Source organism: Moschus berezovskii, chromosome 8 (genome assembly GCF_049115385.1).
Source record: "Moschus berezovskii isolate FMDL1 chromosome 8, NW_MosBer_1.0, whole genome shotgun sequence".
Classification (NCBI taxonomy): Eukaryota; Metazoa; Chordata; class Mammalia; order Artiodactyla; family Moschidae; genus Moschus; species Moschus berezovskii.
The window spans coordinates 66,332,260-66,342,531 of NC_142467.1; positions in this window are offsets into that span (position 1 = coordinate 66,332,260).

A 10,272-nucleotide genomic window follows, 5' to 3' on the forward strand; every position below is an offset into this window, starting at 1 on the left:
TCTGTATGACCCTATGGACTGTAGCCCTCCCTGGACTGTCCGGGGGGTTCTCCAGGCAAGAATACTAGCGTGGGCTGCCATGCCCTTCTCCAGGGTATCTTCCCGACCCAGGGATTGAAACTGTGTCTCTCATGTCTCCCACATTGACAGGTGGGTTCTTTACCACTAGTGCCACCTGGAAAGCCCCAGGTGATAGGTACATGAGGATTTATTATATTATTATTTCTACTTTTGTACATATTTGAAATTTCCCATAAGAAACAGTTCAACAAAAGAGAGGATGTTAGGTCCTCTGTCCTAGTCTTCCAGGCTGTGGTTTTGTGCTAACAAATGCCAATGGTTTAAATAGATTGCTTCTCTTACAAACATGATCTTTGTGTACTTCTGGAGACCCAGGATCCTACACTCATGTGGAGATCTCAGGCAGAGAAGTGGACTAGCAGAGGAAAGCATATTTTTAGGTACATTTTTATACTCAAATTAGTATAATTTTTTGTGGCTAGAATTCCCCTTAAAGACAAAATTCTCCCCCCTGACAATACCCAGTGCAGCATTAGGTACACAGAGGGGATCCTGACAAATTGATGTGAATTAAGAAACCTGATTGTTCAGGATTCATCAGCTTACTCTGAAGGTTTGACTTTGAACCCTGAAATGTATCTGTCAGCAGAAAACACGGCTGCATGTTGCTATGCAGATGACATTTTTTTGGAAGGTCCTTCTGTTTGCATGTGAGTTCTCTCCTTGAAGGAAGACTATTAACTCATGCTGCAGCCTGCTGCTCTCTGCTTGGTTTTGGCTATGTCACTAAGCCCAAAATAGAAAGTTCTTTTTACTGCAGAGCGGAGAAAGAGGTTTAAATTTCTCAATTCAAATAACAAAGGGTAGCACTATCCTGGCATTTCTTGGGAGGGGGTGGGGAGAGAGACTGCCTGCTTCATCAAGGAGGAGTCATGTGACACTGGCAGAGGCTGGGACCAAGAGACAAACACACACTGTGGTAAACTGGGCTTGTTTCCCATCCTGGCCCCCCTCATCCCCTCTGTGCAACTGTGTCACCTCTTTTAGGACATGGGAAAGCAGCTGAGCCACTGGGGATTCAGTCCCAGAAATGTCACTGAAGTTATCAGACTGGAAACAGTTCTCTGAGCCAAACCCCTTCTCTCTCAGCTTTTAGTGGAATCAGTACTTTGCCACAGAGTTAAACAGTAGGGAGATGTGTTTTTTTTTTCCTGTCAAATGGTCAAAAACTTGATCTCTAGGGTTAGAAAGAGTTTGGGGAAATGGCATTCTCATACATTACTAGAAGGAGGTAGATTGATTGACCCAGCCATCTGGAAAGCAATCTGACAAGACGGACCATGGTATAGAAAAGGATGTAGATCCAGAGGCTCTCTCATCTACAGCTGGAGGAAGTATAAACTGGTTCTGTAGGTAAACTCTTGTACAAGTACAGCAGGGGACATTTACAGTTATGTTCACAGCAGCAATGTGAACAAGATCTAAATCTTAGAAACAAGCATTTGCCCATGAGCAGGAGAGTGAGTGGTGAACTCTGGTGTGTTTATGCACTGGGGCATTTTACACCAGCCAAAATGAACTACAGTGGAATGCAGTGATATGGATGAATTTTTTAGCAAAGTAATATTAAGTGGAAAAAAAAGTCCTGAAAGATTACATACAACATGATATCCTTTTTACAAAGCTAGGAACAGGACTTCCCTGGTGGTTAAAAGTCTGCCTGCCAGTACAGGAGACACGGGCTCAATCCCTGGTGCGGGAAGATTCTATAAGCCACAGGCAACTAAGCCTGTGTGCCACAACTACCGAAGCCTGCTTGTGCTCCCGAGCCTGTGCTCCACAATAAGAGAAGCCCGCACACCACGATTAGAGAGCAGCCCCAGCTTGCTGCAACCAGAGAAAGCCTATGCGCAGCATCCAAGACCGAGCAGAGCCAAAAATAAATAAATAAAAATTTAAGAAAAATAAAGCTAAGAACAACTTTTTAAAATTACTCTGTAAGAGTAATACAAAACACAGTAAACCCTGGTAACACGAACATCTGAAGCAGGATGGTCCTCTTGGTTGGGGAGCACAGGGAAATGAGGGGGAAGGCCTCATGAGCTAAATATTGGTTATTGTCGAAGTCCTAGTTTTTGTTTTGGGTTGTCGGTTGGCAGGTACTGATTACATTATTAAGATGAATTTACCACCTAAATTAATAAAATCAGGCCATCCAGTAACAATTACGATAATATCACAAACCAAGGGTTGTGGTTAATCCATTCTGTGTACCTGACATTTGCATAAAACAAAAACACTTCCAGAAATGTCACTGAAGTTATTAATAATTGGCACAGTTATTCTGTTTCTAAATATTTATCTTAAGGAATAGACAGAGATACACATAAAAATTTATGAACAAGAATTTATCATTGTATTTATAAATATAAAAATAGGAAACAATCTAACTACCAAACTAAGGGATTAGTTGGATAAATTTGGTTACATCTCTATGTTTGAAAAAAGGTAGTCTTTTCAAAATATTCTAAGAATATTTAAATATGTGAGAAAATACTATGTATCAGATGAATACAACAGGTTACAGAACACAATATGAACCCAGTTTTTTAAAATTTCCTGTTAGTACATATATGTACACACACACACACAGAAAACTGGGAAGATTATGCATCAAAATGATTTACTGTTCCCTAGATGTCACAATTATTTTTTTCCCTAAACACTTAAGTAGTTCACAAATTTTCTACAGTGATCATTAATTCCTTTACAATCATAAATAATTTTACTATAAAAATGGATTTTAATAATAGTAGCTAATGTAGATGGAATATTTGTCATGTGCTAATGGCAAGCCACTCCAGTACTATTGCCTAGAAAATCCCATGGATGGAGGAGCCTGGTAGGCTGCAGCCCGTGGGGTCGCTAAGGTTCGGATACGACTGAGCAACTTCACTTTCACTTTTCACTTTCACACATTGGAGAAGGAAATGGCAACCCACTCCAGTGTTCTTGTCTGGAGAATCCCAGGGATGGGGGAGCCTGGTGGGCTTCCATCTGTGGGGTCACACAGAGTCGGACACGACTGAAGTGACTTAGCAGCAGCAGCAGCAGCAGCAAGAGCTTTACGTAGGTTAATTTATTTAAAGCTTAAAATAACCCTGTGAGAATGGCACTATTATGATCCCTGTCTTACAGATGAAGATACTGAAGTTTAGGGGGTTAAATAACTTGCCTGAGGATACAGAGGTTCTAAGAAGTAGTGCCTTGAATCAGGCTTCTAGGGGGCTCTTCAAAGAGTGGGCTTGATAGAAGGATCGTGATCTTCCTGGCAGAGGGATGGCTCCACCAGAGAGAATGATCTTCCTGAGAACAGCACGGGAACTAAACAATCTGATGTGGACCCGAAATCCATATAGAGAAAAGACCCCAAGGGGTGCCTGAGTCAGAGCCAACACAAGAGAGCCAACTGTTGAACCTGGGGAGGGCAGACATGGGGGAGCCAGGGCACCCACCCCTGAGGATTTCTGATGAGCCCTTGTGGAAAAGGAGATCCCACTGATTGGAGAAATGGTTGGAGAGCAGAGATGTTTTGCTCATGGCTCTGGCCAGCTCTGACTCCCACCAGCCACTGCACTAGGATCGGCATCCAGAGCCTTTGGTAGAGAGGAAGAGGGTGCTCTAGGCATGGGAAAGGGCCGGGGACTTAGCTGCGGTCTCTTATCATCACTCATGCTTTAAATATAAGCTCTGATGTGATCGTGGCGTCAGAGATAAAATGCCTTTCTCAAACTAAGTCAGCAGGATCTGGTATCCAATTTGGACAAGACAGTGGAAAATAGGCTCGGGGGGAAAAAATCCCTTGGCTTCAACACCAATACACAGGAGCTGAAGAATCTGACACCTTAATATTGTAGAATAAACAAATGTAGGCATGTTTTCACCAAAATATCTAGAATAGATATGATTTAAGAAGGAATGAATTTTTAAAAAGAGAGAATGGATTTTAACAGTTCTCCGCCGAAGAATTCTGGACTATTTTTTTAACATGTAGCTCAAGCATCAGCTTCATGGAAATACTTACCAAGCTGCCCCAAGCAACAAGGCCATCTCTCTTCTATAAATGTCTAATGAATGACTTGTTTACCTGTCAGACTGTCTTCCCCTGTTGGAGCATAGCTCAGTGGACTGTGTTATACACCTCTCGGTTTTCCTGCTCTCCTTGCATCTCTTTCTGTCAACTCATCCCCGCATACATTCCTATCTGTGCCATGTGGTAAGTCCTAATTAAATGTCGCTGTTGGAACAGAGAGCTATAGAGGTTTGGGGTGTAATTCCCAGAGCTGGGAACCAATCCCCTTTTTTCATTTCTGATACTGGAGAGCCCTTCCCCAGAAAACACATGAAAAAGAAAATTCCCAATTGTATAGCAGTAAATACACAAACACTCACCAACAACTATACAAATGAATGCATGTAAAACTGGGAAAATCTGAATAAGATAGATTTTATGAATATCAATATCCCCATTGTGTACTACTATAGTACAAGATGTTACCACTGGGAAACTGGGATCTCTAGTATTTCTTACAACTGCATATGAATCTAAAATTATCAACAAAAATTTTAATTAAAAATATTCCTATACATTATCCTTTAGGCATTGATGGGGCCCCCTGAATTCACCCACAAATCCTAATTTGAGAACTCGCCAGTATAATCTCTACATTGTTGGATGGGGAAACCAGTAGGAAAGGATGTACTCAAAGTCATACAGACTGTTGATGGCAGAAGTGGAGATGAGCCCAGCTTTCTTTTCCTCACACTTCAGTTGGCTCCTGGGAGGAGGACAGTGCAGTCCACATTGTGTTTTTTACTTGACTTAAAGGCTGCTGCTACAGCTGCTAAGTCGCTTCAGTCGTGTCTGACTCTGTGCGACCCCATAGATGGCAGCCCACCAGGCTCCCCCATCCCTGGGATTCTCCAGGCAAGAACGCTGGAGTGGGTTGCCATTTCCTTCTCCAATGCGTGAAAGTGAAAAGTGAAAGTGAGGTCGCTCAGTCGTGTCCGACTGAGTGACCCCATGGACTGCAGCCTACCAGGCTCCTCCATCCATGGGATTTTCCAGGCAAGAGCACTGGAGTGGCTTGCCATTGCCTTCTCTTAAAGGCAGGACAAACCAATCTGGGCAACTAATACTCCCTGACATGGGGAATTAGCTGGGCAATTTGTTTGCAGAATAATTTGGTCTTTTTTTCTTCTCATTGCTTTTTAGGCTGCCTGTGCTCAGCCTAAGAATGGAAAGGACTTTATTCCCAAAGAAGACTGCTTGAAAAGGTGTAGCTCAGGGACCAGCAGCCTTTTTGACTCTGATTGCTGTTTGTTGTTATTGTTGAGTTACTAAGTCATGTCTGACTCTGCGACCCCAGGGACTTTAGCCCTTTAGGCTCCTTTGTCCATGGGATTTCCCAGGCAAGAATACTGGAGTGGGTTGCCATTTCCTTCTTCAGGGGATCTTCCTGACTCAGGGATCGAACCCTCATCTCCTGCATTGGCAGGCGGATTCTTTACCACTGAGCCTCCAAGGAAGCCCCTGACTGCCATAAGAGCAGCCAGATGGTGCCTATGGGTTACCCCAACAGGCTGGAAATGAAGGGGTAGTAGAGAAAGAAAGAGAACAAGAGGGTACATCAGAAGGAAAGAGAGCAAAAGAGCATGGCACAAGGAGAAGACAGTGGAGGAGGAGATGGGATGGACGTGTTTAGGGAGTAGGATTGATGTGGTGGGTTGAACCACAGGCCACTCCCTAAGCTGCAGTCTTTAAGGACTTTATTCTTGCAGACAGCTAGGCATTGAAAATGTCAGATGGTTGAGTGGTCAAGTTCTTCCTTTTGTGAAAATTACTTGTGATCTGATGCTAAAGGCTCTCCAGGAGTTAAGAGTTTGGGTACTTAATACCAATTATTTTACATTATACAAGTTATTTAATCCCTTTGTGCCTCAGTTTCATCATCTGTGAAAAGAGGATAATAATAGTACCTGCCTCATGAGTGGTGAGGAATAAATTATATAATACATATGAAACATTTAGAAGAGTACCTGACACATAAGTGCTTAATTAATGCTGGCCTTATAATTGTTGGGCTTCCCTGATAGTTGGTAAAGAATCTGCCCGTAATGCAGGAGACCCTGGTTTGATTCCTGGGTTGGGAAGATCTGCTACCCACTCCAGTATTCTTGGACTTCCCTTGTGGCATAGCTGGTAAAGATCTGCCTGCAATGTGGGAGACCTGGGTTCGATCCCTGGGTTGGGAAGATCCCCTGCAGAAGGGAAAGGTTACCCACTCCAGTTTTCTGGCCTGGAGAATTCTGTGGACTCTATAGTACATGGGGGCACAAAGAATCGGACACAACTGAGCAACTTTCACTTTATAATTGTTACTACAGGACAGCAGTTCATTTCCTCTTGCTTGTTCCTCCAAAGACAGAGACAGCTGATAAGCATCCTTCCTCTCAGAAACAACCATCAACATGCAGGCACTAAATTATCCATCAGTTTTCTCTTTTCTGCACACACTGGTCACTCTCCTGTTTGTGGACCCAATTCCACTACCATATACCACAGTGAGAACTTAAAGAGAACAAAGTACCTGGTAATCAAGAGGTCTCCTTACTTGGTGTTTAGAGCACAAACACTCTATAAGGGGAAAGTTTGTTTCTTTCCATCAGACAGGAGAGCAGTATGATCCTATTCTATTTTTGCAAATGAACTTGAAAGCCCTGTTTAGATGCTTCTATGCTTGCAAATCCACCTTATTTGGGGAATCTGGTTTCTAAATTTTGCCTAGCATGAAGCTAGTGCCCTGATGAACTGTTAATCTGGAAAATAAAGAACAAGATTTTTCACTCTGGCCTCCCGCAAAATGTCCCCCTCTTTGGCAGTGTTTCCGGGAGTCTTTAGGGAACACCTCCCATGGGCTCACCAATAAGTCCTCTATTCATACATCTCTACTCTAGCAAGTGTAGAGTAGAGTACTCTGAGGTTCCACTAGATTCTGGGGCTAGGCACTCCCAACCAACAGAAATCTAGAGTCATCAGAGAAGACCCCTCAGAGGACGTGGGGCTTGAGTAGGGTTTGTGTAGCTACAAGGGGCTATCTGGAGAGCAGGGACAGTCTGAACAAAAAGGTCAAAGTAGGAAAGGAACGGATGAGCACAGCATTGGTCTGGGGGAAGAAGGGGTCCACAGAGCTGAGGAGAAGAGCTTTGAGTGAGAGGTAAGGCAGGAAAAAGGCCATATTTGAAATACTTCGTGAGAACTTTTGAGAAGGTCACAGGAGAGACAAGACTGCTTTTCACAGGAAAGTGGGGGCCCTTGAGTAATATTCCAGGGCACAGTGGAATATTTACTAGAGCTGTGGGCTACATGTACTTTGGGCTTGCAATTCCCCTAAAAGGTACTTTGTCATGTTTACTCAGATAATATGATTTTCTTTTCACAATTATAAAAGCAATGTTTTCATTACAGGAGAATCAAGTAAAAAGAAAATAAAAGGGAGTACCTTGATGGTTGAGTGGTTAGGACTCCGTGCCTCCACTGCAAGGGGGCCTGGAGCTGCCTGGCATGGCCAAAATAAATAAATAAAAAACAATTCTGCTCACTGGAAGCAGCTGCTGTTTTATTAATACTTCACTGTATATCTCTCTAAAGCCTCTTATAATCAGATACTTATAGTATATATTTAATAAAATTAGGACTATATCATACGTGCTATTTTATAAAAACTTTTTTCACTGTCAATAAACATACTTCTACGATAAGATTTTTAATAACTGCAAAGTTGATGACAGTATTCTTCAGGTTTACCCAGCCTTTGAGAGTGATGACATTTGCTTTCCATTTCAGATTTTTTTTCCTTTTAACAGAAAAAAATATTTTCTCTGTACCTGAGAATGGTATCTGGATGTCATGGACATTCCTGGGGTACATGGTCATTTCTCTTTTTTCTTCAGCCAAACTGCAGTAGCTAAGGAAAATGGCTGATTTATTTCTATGGCAAAGTTCCTGATCACAAAATTTGAGCCACATCTATCAAATTCTAACTTCAGGTGAAAAGGCAATATAAATTTAATTTTGGGGGGAAACCAGGAAGGAGAGGAATAGGGATAGATGCGAAAGCATCATTGCATATCCTAAGTGCAGAAATCTTCTGGTAGTTGGGCAGGCCAGTTGATCAGAGCATGGCAGCCTTCTCACAGGCAGAGCCACTAAGATGTTGACTTCTCGGGTCTGTTTTGAGGTTTCTTGGGCATAGAAGGCCTTGCTGCAAAGAGTGTGTTGTCAGATATGGCACCTTTTTCAGGTAGAAGATTCTAGCTGAGAGGAACAAAGGACTGACGAACTGAATTAATTCTTGGATTTATTCCTAAGTGACTTACTCTTTGTACAACAAACTTTCTGATCATTTGCTTGCTGGCAGGGAGAGAGGATGTTGTTTTTGTTCCATCTCTACTCTCCTTCTTTGAACTTCCTCCCACTTCCTCATTTTCCACAATGGTATTGTGTGGAAAAACCAATAAGACATGCAGCTTGCGGGATCTTAGTTTCCAACTAGGGATTGGAGCTGGGCCCCCTGCAGTGGAACCGTGGAGTCCTAACCACTGGACCACCAGGCAAGTCCCTACATGGTGTTTTTGATAGTTATGTTTTGTTTCCAAAGACCACTATGTATTTCATGGCAGGCATTGAAGGGCTCCAACTGACTCTAAAGGATATTTAGAATCAGAGGCCACTTAGAAATAATAATACTTACTGGATATTTATTATATACTTTTTGGTGTATTATGTTTATAATTTCATTTAATTCTCAGAAAATCCTCTTATTTGACTATTAAAATGATCCCCACTTTATGGATTAGAAAACTCAGAAAAGTTAGATAGCTTACCTAACCTTACACATTTAGGCAGTTGCTGAACCAGAATTCAAAGTTGATCCATCTGACTCCAGATGCTATTTCTTACTTATACAGCCCAACTTTCTGTCTTAGTAAATTCAGAAGTCAGAGAAGTGGAAGAAACAGCAAAATAAACCTAACCCAAGGTCAGGAGAAGTACCAACAAATAAAATACTTCTCATTTCTTCTCCATAGAAAGAAAGAAATGTAGTCGCTCAGTCATGTCCAACTCTTTGCGACCCTGTGGACTGTATCCTGCCAGGCTCCTCAAGCCATGGGACTTTCCAGGCAAGAATAGTGTAGTGGGTTGCCATTTCCTCCTCCAGGGGATCTTCCCAACCCAGAGATCAACCCAGGTCTCCTGCATTGCAGGTGAACTCCTTACCGTCTGAGAGGGAAGTTTAATGTCAATTTTTATACCTTGACTAAAAGTGCCTTTTATAAAGCTATTTGCTCAAGGTTATCTTCCTCATACCCTGCCCCCATCATCAGATGATTTTTATTTGTAGCTATGTTTAGGTAACACTCAGACTCATCATATACTGAATTTGCCATCTGAGCAAAGATTCTTTTTTAAAGCATATTTGCTTTATTCATCCTCTGGCTTTTCCCAAGAAATAAAAAGGACAATTATTTTCAGCTTGCTTTTAATTTTTTGTTTCAGGTATTCCTCAGCTCTAGAATTGAGACAGTCAGGTCTAATTAGCCAAGATCAGATAAATCAAGCTGAATTTTCAGAACCATTGGCTATTTTCAATTCTGCAGAGCAAAAAAAAAGTTCTTCTAAGGAAATGATATTCTGATTTAGTTCTATACTGTTTATAATCATATATGCTTTACTTCACTGCTTGAATACTAATAAGAGCTTCCTAGAATTCATTCCTTAAGAAGTTAAGTCATGGCATCTAATTATTTGGCAGGATGTTTTAAGTATATATAATTATATCTTCCCTTTTTGTGGTGGTGGTGAGCCAGGTCGTATGCATCAAGAGAAAATAATACCTACATTAATGCTACCAACAAGGAGCTCACAGCATTTGGGAAAAACCCACTCATTATAATTTTAGCACATATTGGGCACGCAATACTTTTAAATCTGCCAAACTAACATCACCCCCACATTTTTAGACAAGAAAACTCAGGCAAAGGGTAATTATACTGACCTTGCTCCATATTTCAATCTTTAGAGGTCAGTTGTGTGACTGTGGCTGACACCTTGCACTTGGAAGTATGAAGTTTTAAATCCTAAGGAGTACCTTGGGCAAGTCCCTTCTCTTTTCTGAGTGCCAGTCTGCT